Consider the following 16,893-nt stretch of genomic DNA (forward strand, 5'->3'; position numbering starts at 1 on the left):
ACTACTTTCCCCCCTTTACTGTCCTACCTCCCATTGTTGGTTTTCAAAGTTATTTTCCATTTCCTCTTCCTGTAATGTTTTGCCAAGGATTTTTTGAAGAGATGGTTTTCTAGCTGCGAATTCTTTTAACTTTTGTTTATCGTGGAAGGTTTTAATTTCATCTTCTAATCTGAAGCTTAATTTCGCCGGATACACAATTCTTGGTTGGAACCCATTTTCTTTCAGTGTTTGAAATATGTTATTCCAGGATCTTCTAGCTTTCAGAGTCTGTGTTGAGAGATCAGCTGTTATCCTGATTGGTTTACCCCTAAATGTAATCTGCTTTCTTTCTCTTGCAGCTTTTAAAATTCTCTCCTTATTCTGTATGTTGGACATTTTCATTATAATGTGTCTAGGTGTGGACCTCTTAAGATTTTGCACATTCGGCGTCCTGTAGGCTTCTAGGATTTGGGATTCTGTCTCATTCTTCAAGTCTGGGAAGTTTTCTCGTATTATTTCACTGAAAAGACTTTTTATTCCTTTGGTTTGGAGCTCTGTGCCTTCCTGTATCCCAATGACTCTTAAATTTGGTCTTTTGATATTATCCCATAATTCTTGGATGTTCTGCTCATGGTTTCTTAGCAGACTTGCTGAGCTGTCTATGTTCTTTTCCAGTTGAAATACTTTGTCTTCATTGTCTGATGTTCTCTCTTCTAAGTGATCTACTCTGCTGGTAGTATTCTCAATTGAGTTTTTAAGTTGGTTTATAGCTTCCTGCATTTCTAGAATTTCTATTTGTTTGTTTTTTATTACCTCTATCTCCCTGTGAAATTGATCTTTTACTTCCTGGATTTGTTTGTCAATGTGATCTTTCATTGTCTGATTTTGCTGTCTCATGTCTTCCTTGAGACTCCAGATCATCTGAAGCATATAAATCCTGATGTCTTTATCTGACATTCCATCTGTTGCAGCTATTACCTCTTCTAAAGTTGAGTTGACCTGCATTGCTTGTGGTCCTTTCTTTCCTTGTCTTTTCATACTGCTGACGTTTCTTTCTGCTTGGTGCCACTGTTGTGTTTTTGAAATTTACCCCCTATTTATTTATGTTGCTCTTGTATAGTTGGGAAGTCTCCCTTGCAGGGCGGGTATTGGCTGTGCTCCTCCTCTAATTATGGTGGTCTGTCTACCCCGCTGATCGGTCGCAGGTCTGCCCCCGCTGCGGGCACGGGTGGTGGCTTTGCTCTGCCCCCTCTCCAATTGTGGTAACTTAACTACCACGCCCTGGGATCGTTGGTCCTGATCTGGATGTGGGTGGCGGCTCAGCTGGGCCCCCCGCTCCAATTGGTGTGACGAGTCTACCGCGCTGGCAGACCTCTAGGCCGGTGGGTCGCAGTTCTGCACAGCCCCCACTCCCAATGGGGGTACCTAACTACCTCTCCAACGGGTTGCTGAGCCCCCTCCGGACCCGGGCGGCGACCCTGCTCCACCCCCACTCCAACCAGTGTGACGCGACTGCCTCGGTGTTACGTGTCCACCCCGCTGGCAAGCTACCTGGCCTGTCTTGCCAGTTGGCGGCAGGTCTGCCTGCCCTGCTTGCTCGGATGGCAGCTCCGCACAGCCCCTACTCCAAATGAGGTTACTTGGCTGCTGCGCCGCGGAATCGCTGGTCCTATTCTATGCGTGGGCGGCTGCTCTCTTCAGCCCCAGCTGCGTTTGGGGTGTCATGGCACCACGCCAGCGGGTCACTTGGACTGCTCTGGGCGCAGGAGGAAGATCCACTCTGTCCCTACAACACCCCGCCGGACCCTGATTGAGAAGCAGTCACCGCCGGTTCCCTAGCCTTGGGCCAAAGCAGCTTAGGTAGCCGGAACCCCGCCTCTCCGATCTGATACACTCTCCGCTGGGAGCTGGCTCCAGGGAGCGACGCCACGGGTTTCCCAGCCCCAGGCCAAAACTGTTCCGGGAGTCAGAACCCAGTCGCCCCAAGCTCAGCGCACGCTCCACTTGGAGCTGGCCTCCGCCGGCAGTCTCCGCAGTTTCCTCAGACCTGGGCCAGGTTAGCCCCGGGAACCCGAAACCAGCTGCTCAGTGCCCGGCGCTCGCCTTGCCAGGCACGAGCCTCTAGGAGTATTCTCCACAAGAACCCCCGCCCCGAGCCTGAGCAGAAAATCTGTCTGCTAGAAGCAGGCAAATACCAGCCTGTTATCACCTGTTCGTAGTTGAATGGGCTGAGATCAGTAGAACACGGGGATGATTACATCATCTCTCCGAAATGGCGGCTGCTGTTCTCCACTGTGGTCCGACCGGTGTCTGGAGCCAAACTGGGCCTCTTCTCTCCTCTGTTTCAAAGCCGGAACTCAGCGCTAAGGGCTCCGATGTACCACTGGCGGGAGCCCCCCCGGATCCGTATCTCTGTTCCCCCGCTCCGGCACCCTGCCGCTCCCCGGCGCGCGCCACAGACTCCAGCCGCGGGGCGATCGCCTGTCAGGCTATGCGACCCTCCGTGCGGGGAAATGGAGCTCTCAGAGCCGAACTTCGCACGATGGAAATCTGTCCACTAGATTCTGGAGCACCTCAATTTCACTTGAACTTCCCAAAGATATCCTTCAGCCGTTTTGCATCGTCTTTCTCCCACTTAGTGACGCGGCGCCCTGGGGTGATGCAGTCCCTTCGCCGCCATGTTAGATCCCCACCTCCATTTCTTTTTTTCCTCCCTGGGTCTTTAGTCCCTTTGCTACTGTTATCAACGGGTCTTCCTTTCATTTTGTTTTTTAAACTGGTATTTTTTTTGTGTATATATATATATACATACATTTTGTATAAGAAGGCTCTTTATAACCCAACACTTTACTAAAATACCTTATTATTTGTAATAGTTTTTCCAGTGACTCTTTTGGATTTTTCTAGATATTTAATAATTTTGTTTATAAATAGAAAAAAAGTCCAGTACCCATTTTTTCCATTTTCATGCCTATAAAAATTTGTTTGTTCAATTGCGTTGGCTAATAACTGCAATATGGTTTAGAGATTATAAGAAACAGAACCCACCTCCTCCAGCTACATAGAACATCTTTGTATTCATGTAGTTGTCTGATTAATCAGTTTTAGAGTTTTCTTCATGGATCTTGTGCATCTATTGTTGGACTTACACCTAAGTATTTTATTTTATTTTTTTGAGTGCTAATATAAATGGTTATTTTGTTTTAAATTTCAAGTTACACTTGTTCACTGATGGAATACAGAAAAAGAATTGACTTTTCTCCATTGACACGTATACTTCATCATTGCTATAATTGCTTATTGGTTCTAGAAATTTTTTGTTGATTCTTTGGGATTTTCAAAATAGACAATCAAGTTATCTCAAACAAAGTCAGTTTTATTTCCTCCTTTCAATTAATATACCTTTTATTTCCTTTTCTTGACTTATTGTGTTAGTCAGAATTTCCAGTGCCTTGTCTTGCTCCTATTTCTCGCTACCAAGTATGATGTTAGCTGTAAGTTTTTTGTAAACATTCATTATCAAGTTGAGGAGGTTCTCTTCTGTTTATTGAGAGTTTTTATCATAAATGGGTATTAGATTGTGTTAAATAATCACTATATCTCTTTTTAAAAATATTTATTTATTTTAGTTATAGTTGGACACAGTACTTTATTTTTATTTATTTAACGTGGTGCTGAGGATCGAACCCAGGGCCTCTCATGTGCTAAGTGAGCACTCTGCCACTGAGCCATAGCCACAGTCCTCACCGTGTCTCTTGATGTGCTCATGTGACCTTTCTGTTTTTCTAGCCGATTGATATATTACATTAATTGATTTTTGAATGAAGCCTTGCTTACCTGGAATAAGTTCCACTTGGTGATACTGTATAATTGTTTTTATATGATACAATACTCAATTTGCTAACATTTTTGGAAAATTTTTGTACCTATACTAATTAGAGATGTTAGTATGCATCTATATTCATGAGAGTAGTTTTCTTGTAATGTCTTTGTCTGATTTGGGTTATAAAGTAATTCTGGTCCCATAGAATGAAATAAAAAGCATTCCCTTTGCTTCTATCCTCTGAAACAGATTGTCAATAATTGGATAATTTCTTCCTTAAATATCTGATGGAATTTATCAGCAAAACTTCAGGGCCCAGAGCTTTCTGTTTGGGAATGTTATTAATTATTGACTCGATTTCTTTAATAGATACAGGTCCATTCAGAGTGTCTAAATTTTTGAGCTTTTTTTTTTTTTGTACTAGGAATTTGAACTCAGAGCACTCGACCTCTGAACCATATCCCCAGCCCTATTTTGTATCTTTGAAAAATATTTTTTTAGTTGTCAATAGACCTTTATTTTATTTATTTATATGTGGTGCTGACAATCAAACTTAAGGCCTCACATATGCTAGGCAAGCACTCTACCACTGAGCCACAACCCCAGCCCCCTATTTGTATTTTATTCAGAGACTAGGTCTCACTGAGTTGCTTAGTGACTTGCTTTTTGCTGAGGCTGGCTTTGAACTCACAATCCTCCTGCCTCAGCCTCCTGAGCCACTGGGATTACAGGCATGTGATTTTTGATAGTTACTCTTAAAGGAATTGGTTCATTTCATCTAGGTTATCAAACTCGCATGCATAGAGTTCATATGCATCAGTGTTCCTTTACTATCCTTTCATGTCCATGAGATCTGTAGTGATGTCTCCTGTTTCTGATATTAGTAATTTGTGTCCTCTGGCTTTTTTCTTAACCTGCCTAGAGATATTTTCAGAGAACTAGTTTTCAAAGAGCCAAGTTCTCTCACTTTTTTAAAAAAGTTGATTTCCTGTTTTCAGATTTGTTAATTTACTTTTATTATTCCTTCACTTCTTCTAACTTTGGATTTAATGTGTTCTTCTTTTCCTAGTTTCCTAAGGTGAAAACTCAGATTATTTATTTTAGGTCTCTCTTCTTTTCTAATGTATGCCTTCAGTGTTCTAAATTTCCTTCTAAGCACTGTTTTCGTGGCATCCCACAGGTTTTAAGAAGTTGCGTTTTTTTTTTTCTCAAAATATTTTAAAATTTTTCTGGATATTTCTTTCTTAATCCATGTGTTGTTTAGAAGTATAATTTTTCGTGTTCAGTGTTTGGGACTTTCCAGTTATCTTTCTGTACTTGTTTTCTACCCCTGTGGACTAGGAGCAGACTTTGCTTAATTTTTGTTCTGATCATGTGTTGTGATGTGTTTTGTGGCCTAGCATGTGGTCCATCTTGGTGAATGTTTCGCACGCACTTGAGAAGGTCAGTGTTACACCACTGTTAAATGGAGTAGTCTATAGAGGTCAATCCAGTTGACTGATGATATTATTGAATTCAAATATGTTCTTACTGATTTTCAACCTCCTGCAATTGTCCTTCTGACAGGGTGTTGAAGCCTACAACAATGATAGTGGATTCCTCTATTTCTTCTTGTGATTTTTACCAGTCTTTGCCTCCATTTTTAGTGTATACATGTCAAAGATCAGAGAATTAATCCTTTATCTTTGTGTACTTTCCTTCTTTATCCTTGATAACTTTCCTTTCTTTGAAGTCTGCTCTGCCAAAAATTAATACCCACTCTTTCTTTCTTTTGATTAGTGTTAACATTATATATTTTTCTCTGTTTACTTCTAATCTATGTATTTTTATAGTTAAGATGGGTTTCTCTTGACAATCTGTCTTTTAACTGGAGCATTTAGATCCTTGATGTTGATAAATAATCCAATCCATTATTTCTGCTATTATTTTGAACAGTTTCATCTGTTATATTAAGAATAAGATAAATGGAAGGTTTTATCTCACCTTCATTGATTTCTTCCCTGATGCTCTTCCTTTTTATATAGACCAAGCTTCTGACAAACACAATCTTTCTCTCTGAAGAAATGCTTTTAACCTTTTTTGCAAGGCAGGTCTGTTAATATCAAGCTCCTTCAAATTTTGTCTGAGAATGTCTGATTTCATTTTTATTTTTGAAGAATAATTTTACAGGGTACAGAATTCTAAGGGTTTTCCCCCCTTTTCACACTTTGACTTCACTCCATTCTCTTCTGGATTGAATGTTCTTTAGATTAACTCTTTCCTTTGTTCCTTGACAGGTAAGGTTTGTTTTTCTGTTTTGTTGTTTTGTTTGTTTGTTTTAACAGCCCTCTGGATCCTTTTGGCATCTTTTTCTGTACCCTTCATTCTCTGTGGATGGAAGTCCTCACTCAGGTGTCGTTTGGACAGTTTGCCCTCGCCCCTTCCCTGAGCTCCCTGGGTCTGAGCTTCAGTGTTTGACATTGGCGTGGGGAAGACTCTTACTCTCTTTGGCTCCAGTATTTCTCCTGCTCCTTTCTGTCTCCTTTTCCTTCTCGAGTTGTCCTCACAAACACACTGCACCTTTTATATTTGTGCCAGTCCTTGGATATTCTGATCTGGTTTTTCTTCTTCTGTATCTCTCCTCTTTGTTTTAGTTTTGAAGGTCATTGTGGTTCATGCTGAACTTAATCCTCCTATAGTGTCAAGATGGAGGCCTTTGGGGAAGTGGCTGAGTCACAAAAGGGGTTCAGGACCTTAGGCCTGAGGCCTCAGAGCTGCCTGCCCTCCAGCTCCTCCACTGCATGAGGAGTAGGGTACCATCTTGGAAGCAACCCTCACCAATGTGGACTCTGCAGGCACCTGGAGTTTGAATTTCCAGTCTCCAGAACAGTGAGCAACCGATTTCTGATACGGATCAGTTACCCAGGCTGAGGTGTCCTGTTATAGCAGCAGGAATGAACTGACACAGGCTTCTACTGATACATCCTCAGGTGTAGAGTTCTTCCCTGAGCAGTGTGTAGTGTGTTAGCAAGCCCTCAGAGGGGGAAGGCCAGGGAGCACCATGCAGGGGGAGGAGGACAAAGGTGACACCTGGGTGCAAGTCCACCTGATTGCCAGGTTGAGAAAATAGGAAGAGCAGCCCAGACTCCAGGACCTAGGCCTGCTGGGATGCAAGATAGGGACAGAGGCATGGCCGTAGGGATGGCTCTGGCGATCTTACTAGGAGCTGGGCACTGTGTCCTTTTTGTTGCATCAAATCCCTTGTGTGTCCAGGGACTCTCAGCCGGCAGCAAGATATCAAGCTACATAGCTGCCATCCCTGCTCTTCACAGATCAGAAGGGGATGTGTTTTCACCCCACTGGTTATCTGGGTGGCAGAGAGCTCTCTTGCTCTGCTTCCAGGCCCATGTTCCTCACCCTTCCCCGCCTACCCATGTTTCCCCTCACTCAGTGGCACCTTTGGCATCTGGTCCACTGTGGGAGGCTGACGAGCACGTGACTGAGTCTGACTCCCCTGCCGGGCAAGTGGCATCCAGGGGTCATGCTGCTTGATAGCGCCGTCTTCTAGGGTTCAAGTGACTGTGTCTTGTGCATGGGCGTCCTTCCTACAGCCCCACTCACCCGTTCCTTTGTGATATTACCCCTGGCCCTGTTTGGGATAGAATGTTCCATGGAAGTGCCCTGGGGTGTGGCCTACCTAGATGTCAGTGAACCTGCTGACAGCAGACATCATGAAGCTAGATCAGCCCCTGGAAACCTGACCTCTTGCCTCATTTGAATGGCTTCTCCTTGATAAAAGTGCCCTGCATGTGCTCTCTCTCTCTCTCTCTCTCTCTCTCTCTCTCTCTGCAGCCCTTAAGGTCAGAGGAGCCATCACAGCACCCCCAAATAAAAAGGTATCTCTGTCTCTTGTGGGGTTATTTCATGCAGACCAATTAGTCTGGTTCCCCTCGAGTGACCCCTGAGTGTTTTAGTTACAAGCAACCGGCAAATGCTGTCCCTGGGTGGGCAAAAGGTTTGAGTGTTTCTGTTGCCGGGACAAAAGTGGCAGTCCATGATCATGTGCTGCCCCCACCCCTTTTCCTAGGCCTGGGGGGGCAGTCCTGCCAGCTCCCACCTCCACAGGCCCTCTTTGGTCCTGCATCCACTGTGGTCCTCACCCACAACTGTCCCCTCTCCAGCTTCCTGGTGCCAAGACTGGTTCCTCACCCTGTGACTTCTCATTCTTGTCTTGACCCACTCTGTCCTCACTTTTTCTCTCCAGCAAGGTGCATGGTGTGCTCTTCACTCCTGCATTTGAGCTTATGATTCCCTAGCCGTGTGCTCGGTCACTAGCCAGAAGCCACCGCACTACTCCAGAAGCCGGGTTTGGCCCCAGCAATCACAGTCTCCAGGAATCAGACATGGGCCAGTGCTGTGAGCCAGAGCTCTGGCCACCAGGGCTCCTCCCTACCACCAGCCTCCATCATGGTCATGTCCAGCCTTCTCTGTTCTGCAGAATCTCAGGTGCAACTCTAGGCTCTCAATGCAAGCAGGGCTATCTCAAGCAATTCCCAGGGACACAAAAGAACCATGAAACAGCCACAGGAACATCTTTCTTTCTTTCTCCCTCCCTCCCTCCTTTCCTTTCTTCCTTTCTGGACTGAGGTTCAGATCCAGGTCCTTACTTGTGCTGGACAAGACCTCCACCACTGAGCTTCATCCCAGCCCAACCACAGGTATAGACTTGAAGATATTCAGAGAAGCCATGCTGACTGGCACATTATTGCCACCTCCACCTTCTCACGTCCCCTGGTGACAGCTCTTTACTCTGTGGTCCCTAGAGGCTGAGAACATGGCAGCAAGCAGAATGGGGCCAGCACCCCTGGAGTGGGAGAAGCAGGGGTTCAGATCAGGAACATGCCTGTCAGTTGTAGGGTGGGATGGATCAGTGGAACTTGGAGCTAGGAAGTGACTCCCCCTGGGGACATGTGGCCTGCAACTGCCCCTGGGGGCAGCATTCCCAAACAGCCTCCACATCTGCACCCAGTGAATGGCACAAGCCGGCTGTTAGTCCCCTCTGCACATGGGGTTCAATGAGGAGGGAACCCAGGGCGTTTCTGTCCTGAGATGCTTCAGTCCTGGGGGAAGATCAGGCACTTCAGAAACAAGGCGCAGCAGGAGTTTGGAGGCTCCTAACGGGTGGCGGGCGGGCGGCGCGTGAAAACTGTATTTCATGGAGGTGACCGTCAGGCCGGGCCACCTAGATGACAAGCACTGGGGGGCAGTGGCGCTCCAGACCCCCCCCCCCCTGCGCTGAGTCTCCTCTGGGTCTGCCACAGCCTGCCCTTGTGGCTGGGCCGCTGCCTGCCTGGCTCCTGGGATCCTGATGGGCTTTCTCCCAGGCACAGGGGGAGGCCTGCTGCCTTCAGAAAGGAGCGGCTTGGCCAGCAGCCCTGCTGGACTGTTGTGGAGTCATGTGACAGTTGCTATGGTGCCTAGGCAGGGAAGAGCCCTGGAGAGCCTGTGGAGAGCTCTAGACAAAGGACCGGGTAACAAAGAAGTCACAACCTCCTCCCACACCGTGGGCCATGGCTTCCAGATCATCAATAGCTTCGTGAGCTGCTGGGTCCCAGCTACCAAGGAAGAAGAGGTGAAGGAAGGGGGGGAAGAGCCTCTGCCCAGAGTCCTCCTTGGTGCCTGCTGCCTGCCTCCTCCTCTTCCCTCCCCTACTCCCTTGTCCCTCCCCCACCTCTTGCCCCTTCTCCCCTCCTCCTCCTGCTGGTTCCCCTGCTGTTCCCTCCTCCTCTCCCTCCCCCTCCTCCTTCTTTCTCCCTCCTCCCTCCCTCCCTTCAGTCCTCTCCCCTTTTAACTCCTGCCTTCCTTTAGGCTCTCCTCATCCCTGGCTGTCCAATCCTTGAATCGTGTTTTTTTTTTTTTTTAACTAGACAGCTCCAAAATATTTTAAAGTGTTGCTTAGGTAGCAGATTTCCATTAATATTTTTTCAATTGGTTCTAGGATCAGTCATGGAAAGTTGTAGTCATTCAAAGCTTTCCCCCTCAACTGCTTCATCTGGCCAAAATAAGCTTCTTCTGAGACAGAGGGCAAGAATGTCCAGGGCAGCGGCTGGTGGTCCATCCCGTGACCCTACAGACAGGATTTTGCATATACCATGATTAGAGAATTGGGTAAGGTGGAATGGCATTCAAAATATTGCACTTTCATACCCAAGGCTGTGGTCAGATTAAGGATGGGAGACTCGTTCACTTTTTTTTTTTTTTTTTTTTTTTTTTTTTTTTTTTTTTAGAGAGAGAGAGAGAGGAGAGAGAGAGAGAATTTTTAATATTTATTTTTTAGTTCTCGGCGGACACAACATCTTTGTTGGTATGTGGTGCTGGGGATCGAACCCGGGCCGCACGCATGCCAGGCGAGCGCACTACCGCTGAGCCACATCCCCAGCCCTCGTTCACTTTTGTATGAATTAAGACTAGGATGGGTGTTTTATCAGGAATGCTCCTCATTTCACGTGAACCACTGGCTGTGAGCCAGGCTGACTGACTGGAGGGGTAGGGGTGCAGGGCTGGTGAGAAGAGAGTGAGGGGCCGCCCTGTGGGGTGCCTGGGGTGGACAGTCTGCGTCTGTGAAGGCTGATAAGATTGTCGGAAGTTACAAAGTTTTCTGAGATTTTGAAAGGTGATTTATTTTAACCCAGAATTGTTGACAAGTATTGAAACTGGGCCTGAACGGTAGGACATGAATGTGAGAATTATCACCTAAAAATACATCCAGTACCTTAAGACACAAGGCTTAATTAAGATTTCCTGTCTGAGAAAATCTACATGTCATATTCAGAAGCATTCCATTATAATAATTGATTTCCTTGACCTGTTGTTGGTGAGAAATAGAGAAGCGCCGTGACCAGGAGACGCCCGGCAGACACCAGCCTGGTGGCCCAGGATTGGATCAGATGGGGGCTTGCTCCTGGACCTCCAGCCTCCTGCCTCAGCCTCACAGCAGAGAGGGTTCTCATATGCTCTGTGAGATCTTCTGAGGGTGGAGACTGTCCTGCCCCTGGTGCTTGCTGACTCAGGACCAAGTGGATGGACACTAGAGTCTTTCTGCCTTCCTCACGTTCAGACATGTGCACTGCCATGCTCAGAGACGTGGGAACTTCCTCCCTCCCACCTGGGCCTCAGGAATTCCTCCATCCACTCTTCACAGACCACCCACACTGCTCTCAATGCTGCTCTCCAGGGCCTGATGGTGGGCCTGGAAAAATCAGGCGTGCAGAAGCCCTGGCCCCAGCACCCCAGGCGCAGACGAGGCAGTTCTCAAGCAGCTCCTGCAGTCCCTCCTGCAGGCAGACCCCAAGGCTGAGGGAGACAGAGAGGCCTGGAGCAATCCCTCACACCTGGGAAGCTGCACAGGCTGTAACTCAGTGCCCCGTGTGAAGGCTGGCTCCCAACAACACACTTCTGTGCCAGGGTCCAATCCCTGATCCACTTTGCACTTTATGGCTTTTATATCGTGAGAGAGAGAATATCCAGTGGTCCATTTTCAAAACACAGTATTTAGCATTCAATGTAAAGTGACTTGGGATTTAGGAAGGGGGCACAGCAGGTTGGAAATTTACGAGCAGGTAACATGGGAGTGTGAAAATTCGGAGCCCATTGACAGACATAAGGGGAGAAGGAAGGGCCCCTCTGACCAACAGATAAACTGTGTAGGTGCAAAAGGCACTCAGTCCAAGGGACTTTCCCACCACAAGAGAAAAAAGGGAGGCAGAGACAACTAAAGACATATTTCTTTAAATAACCCTGTGGGAGACAGTAAAACCGAGGCATTGTGCACCCCAAAGTACTCAGCTAAACCCTGGTTGTGCCCAATCTGGGGGTCCCTGATCACTAGGCACCCAGTCTTGCAAGACCCCGGCTTTTTGCTGTTTCTGTGGCTCTCAGTCCATTTGGGGGGCTTGGAGAGGGCCCCTCCTCCCTGACCCCACTTCTCTTAGCCCTGGGCTTAGAGAATCCAGATAATGCGAAGCCACCTGCCTCCTTCACTAACAGATCTCCTCCTGAAGCACAGAGCCCTTGGCTTCTGGACCCCACCATCCTCATGTGGCCAGGGGGTCTCCTGGGGCTGGGTACCTGTCTCCAGGGTGCCTGCAGAGGGTGTCCCAGGGTGTCTGCGGAGCTCCTGGCCTGCAAGAGAGAGCACTTGGGTGGGAGGCCCTGACACAGCCCCTAGCTGTGACCAGTGAGGGAAACTCCAGGCTTGAATCTCCAGTTCTCTTTTGCTGGGAAGCTGGACCCACCTGAGCTCACCTGCAGAGAGGCTGCAGCTGGACCCCTGGCCAGGACAGGGCCTGGCTCCCATGCTGTGGGCCCAGGCTCCCCATCCTGACCGACTCATTCTCTACCCTCCCTTCTCTCCCTCTCCCCTCTCCCTCCCTATGTGATTCTGAGCCCAGGGCTGTGCCTGGAGGACTTCCTGGTGCACAGCCCAAAGGGGCACGTGGAGCCTTCCCTGTGGCCGGATCAGTGGGATGCAGCTGCACAGCAATAACCACGTCGAGCACAGTCCCAAGGAGCAGTGCAGGGGATTTCTGGCAACATACCCTTCCCTCAGAAAAAGGAGAAAATGCAACTCAAAAACTCACCCTTTGTCCAGTTGACAAGGAAAGCGAAATGCAGGGTTGAGGCGGGCGGGGTACAGTGTTCATCTGCCTTGGCCTCCTGCAAGGGTGGTCATCCCAAACGGGAGACTGCAGGGACGGTGCTGTGCCCCAGATGCTTCCGTGTCCCAGGATGGTGCTATGTCCCAGGTGGGGGCTGTCACTGGAACAGTTCCTTGTCCCAGGGGGGGCTGTCATGGGGGCAATTCTGTGTTCCAGGTGGGGCTGTCCCTGGGGTGACACCAGCCCTGTAGCTGTGGGCTCCACAGTTCCCAGCTCTGCTGCACAAGCTTCCTGACTCCCCCTGGACCCGCTCCCATCTTAGTCCTGACCTCTGACCTTCGTGGAGACCCTGCCAGTGAGGATTTCCCAACATTTCCTTGTTCTTTGCCAAATCCAGAGTTTCCTGTTCCTTCTCCTTGCTTCTGTCCAAGCCTGTGCTCTCCAACCCACTCCTGACACACTGGCCCCTCTCCAGGAAAAATGTGCAGGCTGACCACAAGCTGAGGAAGGTTGGCCAGAGCCAGTGCAGGCCCCCAGGCTGAGCACCTTCTCTATCACCAGGTACCCCGAGTTGTCACCGAATACGCAGGATAGGAGGCTGGGAGTGGGTCTCACATGTTCCACCTGCCAGGGCAGCTCTTCTGGAGCACATTAAGTACACTGGTGCTGTGCACAGTTAAGGAAAATGTCCAGAGCCCACAAAGCCTGAAGAATTGGCTGTCACACAGATGCCATGCTGAGGCATGTGGCACTTTGCCTGTGAACACAGGGAAGTAATCTGCTGGTCAGATCTACTTTTTAAAAAGGTGCTGCTTCAATTCAAAATAGCTAAACTATGGAACCAACCTGGGTGCCCTTCAACAGATGAATGGATAAAGAAAATGTGGTACATATACACAATGGAATATGACTCAGCCTTAAAGAAGAATGAAATTATGGCATTTGCTGGTAAATGATTGGAGCTGGAATATCATGCTAAGCCAAATAAGCCAATTCCAAAGAACCAAAGGCTGAATGTTTTCTCTGATATGCAGATGCTAATCTAGGGAAGAACAGAGTTACTTTGGATTAAACAGAGGGGAGTGAAGGAAGAGGAGGGGTTTGGGGCAGGAAGGATAGCAGAATGAATTGGACATTACTACCCTAAGTGATATATGACTGCAGGACCAGTGTGATCCTACATCATGTACAACCAGAAGGATGAGAAGTCATACTCCATTTATGTAGGATGTGTTAAAGTGCATTTCACTGTTGTGCAGAACTAATTAGAACAAATTTTTTAAATGAGAAAAAAAACAAGTGCTGCTGACTGGAGAAGAACCTGTGGAGACGCAGGGCGGCAGGCGCTAGGGCTGGATGGCGGTCTTCTCCTGTCCTGAGAGGCTCCACCAGGTGACGCTCAAGAGCAGCACACAGTGTACTGGGACCTGGGGTCCTGTGTCTTGCTCCGATGTTGGAGGATGTTGGGAATGCTACACTGGGTCTTCAGCCTGTCAGGCACAGCCCGAGTGACAACTGTGGCATGGAGCTGGCGCTGGGAACCCCAAGCACCTGCCTGGCCGCCCCCATCCAGCCCTGGATCAGAAGAAAATGAGAATGAGGTGCAGCCTGCAGCAGAGACTGGGAAGAGGGCCTGGGCAGGGGAGGGACACTGAAGGTGAGCAGGTCGCGGTTGCGGCCAAGGCAACGAGACAGCGAGTGTCAGAGGTCAGCAGTGGAGGCCTGGGAACCATGCTGTGGATCCCAGAGAGCTCAGAGCTGGGTGTGGGGCAGAGACTCCTATTGCCAGTTAACAGCTACTGGGGGCAGACCTGATGCTGCCCCACACCAAGCAGGTCCCAGGGGACAGACACAGGGGCTGCCATCCAAAGACTTCACAGTGACCACCAGGTCAGGCCACAGCTCCCTGCAGCAGCCTGGGACCCCAGAGTGACAGCTTCATTCTAGCTTGGCTTGAGGTCTGGCGGAGGGGGGTGGTCTGTCTGCCTATGGCCAAGCCTTCATCTGTCCACCCTAAATCACACAGCAGCACACCCTGCCTCTGGACCCCATCTTCTTTCCACTCAGGAGAAGTCCACAGGGAAACCATGGCAGCTCCTGGGGATGGACTCTGAAACACAGTGTCCAGGTCCCCTGTTGTAGGGGACAGACGAGGCAAAACACCAAACAGGATCAGGAAGTAGGTTTATTTAGCTATAGCCAGGTTCAGAGGGCAGAGCTTTCGCTGCAATCAATCAATCCCCTGAACCTCAAGTTCAGGTAGTTGCAGAACTTTATACCCAGCGTGGTGAGGCGAGGGGCTCAGAAGTTCACAGCCTGCAGAAGTTCTCATAAAAGCAGCTTTTTCTTTTCACTGTTCTGGGCAAGTTAACCCTTCAAGGACAGCTCCTGAGAAGGGGAGAGCTTCTTCTCCCCTTCCTCTCCTCCCCTGCCAGCTGTTACCATGGAGCCCAATAGGTAACTTCTCTTATCTTAAAAATGTAGATATCTATGTGAAGCCCAGCTCAAGGCCAGAGGCCTTGTTAAGGGCTGATCTCTTCCAGGCCAGTGGCCAAGTAAAATGGAGCAACAGAAAAATAGTTTAATTACATGGAACTCTTTTGTAGAGACTCTTTTGCTGATAGTCCTAAAATCAACTATGGTGAAGATTTCTGGAGAAGCTTAGTAAGATTTTCTGTGGAGAAGGGGGTGCCATTACATCCAAGGCTTTCAGAAGTATTAGAAATTCCTGTTGTTGCAGGGATTCAAACATGTTTTGAAGCAGCTCGGAAAGGCAGACTTCACTTCTGCCCATGGGTGCACCACTGAACCTGGTGAGCAAGCAGCCTGGGCGGCCATCCTCTTTGATCCCAAGACGGCACTGCTCCTGGCCCTGCTAGGAGGAGCTCAGGGTCATTATCACTGGATAATGCTAAAATTGGGGCGGGGAAAGGGAAGAGCTGGAGCTAAAATGGGTATGATTGGATCTTGCCTCCCAATCAAGGCTATTTTGAAAATGGACCGCCAACTTTATATTCTTCACAGAAGCAAATAGCAGAATACAGAACGGGGTCCACGAAGATGGAGCTGACCCTAGAGGAAAGAGTAGAGATAGAAGTCAACAGACAGCAAGGCAGGGCTGGGGCTGTAGCTCAGTCGCGGCACGCTCGTCTAGCCCACGTGAGGCACTGGGTTCCATCCCCAGCACCACATAAAAATAAAATAAAGATATTGTTTCCGCCTAAAACTAAATATTAAGAAAAAAAAATCACCTTTGTCCTCAGCATCTAAAGTGCAGGTGCAGGGCTGGGGATGTGGCTCAAGCGGTAGCGCACTCACCTGGCCTGCCTGCGGCCCGGGTTCGATCCTCAGCACCACATACCAACAAAGATGCTGTGTCCGCCAAAAACTAAAAAATTAAGATTAAAATTCTCTTCTCTCTCTCTCTCTCTCTCTCTCTCTCTCTTTAAAAAAAATAAATAAATGAAGTGCAGGTGCGGGCCTGGGCAAAGTGGTGCATGCCTATAATCCCAGTGGTCTGGGAGGCTGAGGCAAGAGGATCATGAGTTCAAAGCCAGCTTCAGCAATGGCAAGGCACTAAGCAACTCAGTGAGACAAAAAAAAAATTATATCTATGTATATACTTGCGCACTGGTGATGTGGCTTGGTGGTCTAGTGCCCCTGAGTTCAATCCCCTGAACCCAGATAACAGGAGAGGCCCTGGAAATAGGATCACTGAGCTCAAAGCTCCACCGAGAAGGTCAGGGTCAAAGGAGCCTTTCAGAACACATCTGACACGAGAGAGGGAGAAGCCTGCAGCAGGAGAGACCAGGTCGGTGATAGCAGAAGAGCTTAATGCCCGACTGACGGGGTTTCAGAGGACAGATGAGGAGTGAGCCACTCAAACACAACAGGAGACTTTCCCGGAGCAGAAAGATGCAACTCATCGACTAAAGCCCAGAGACTGAGTGGGCAGGGCTCACAGTAAGGGGCTCTCAGAGCACCCAGAGCAAGAGTCCCCTGGAATCCCCAAAAGAAGGGCTGTCTGGTGACCGCTGGGGACCTGATGGAAGGCCCCAGGCAGTTACAAAGCAGTGACACCAGAGAACAGTGCAGAGATGCTTAACTTCTAGGGAAAAGTAGAATCGAAGGAGAAACGCACCCCAGTGCCAACAGAAGCCTTGAGTCTAACCAACAGTGGGCCAGGACAAGTGCCAGGAGGGGCAGGCAGGCCCCAGAGCCCTCAGTCCTCCTGGGAGGCAGCCTGTCGTCCAAGGAGACAGGTTGACAGTAAGGGTGGTGCTGGGGACCCAGTGCTGTGAACAGCCCACCCTGCCGTGGCCGTCACTGTCACTGCACACACCCAGCCTGACTCACAAGGGCTTCCTGCCTTTGTGACATGGCGCTGACAGGCCCCAGGGAACCTCCACAAATAGTGCATCCAGGGAGGGCTGTCACCCCAGTGAGGTACAGTCA

The sequence above is a fragment of the Urocitellus parryii genome, chromosome 2 (genome assembly GCF_045843805.1).
Source record: "Urocitellus parryii isolate mUroPar1 chromosome 2, mUroPar1.hap1, whole genome shotgun sequence".
In the NCBI taxonomy this organism is placed as follows: domain Eukaryota; kingdom Metazoa; phylum Chordata; class Mammalia; order Rodentia; family Sciuridae; genus Urocitellus; species Urocitellus parryii.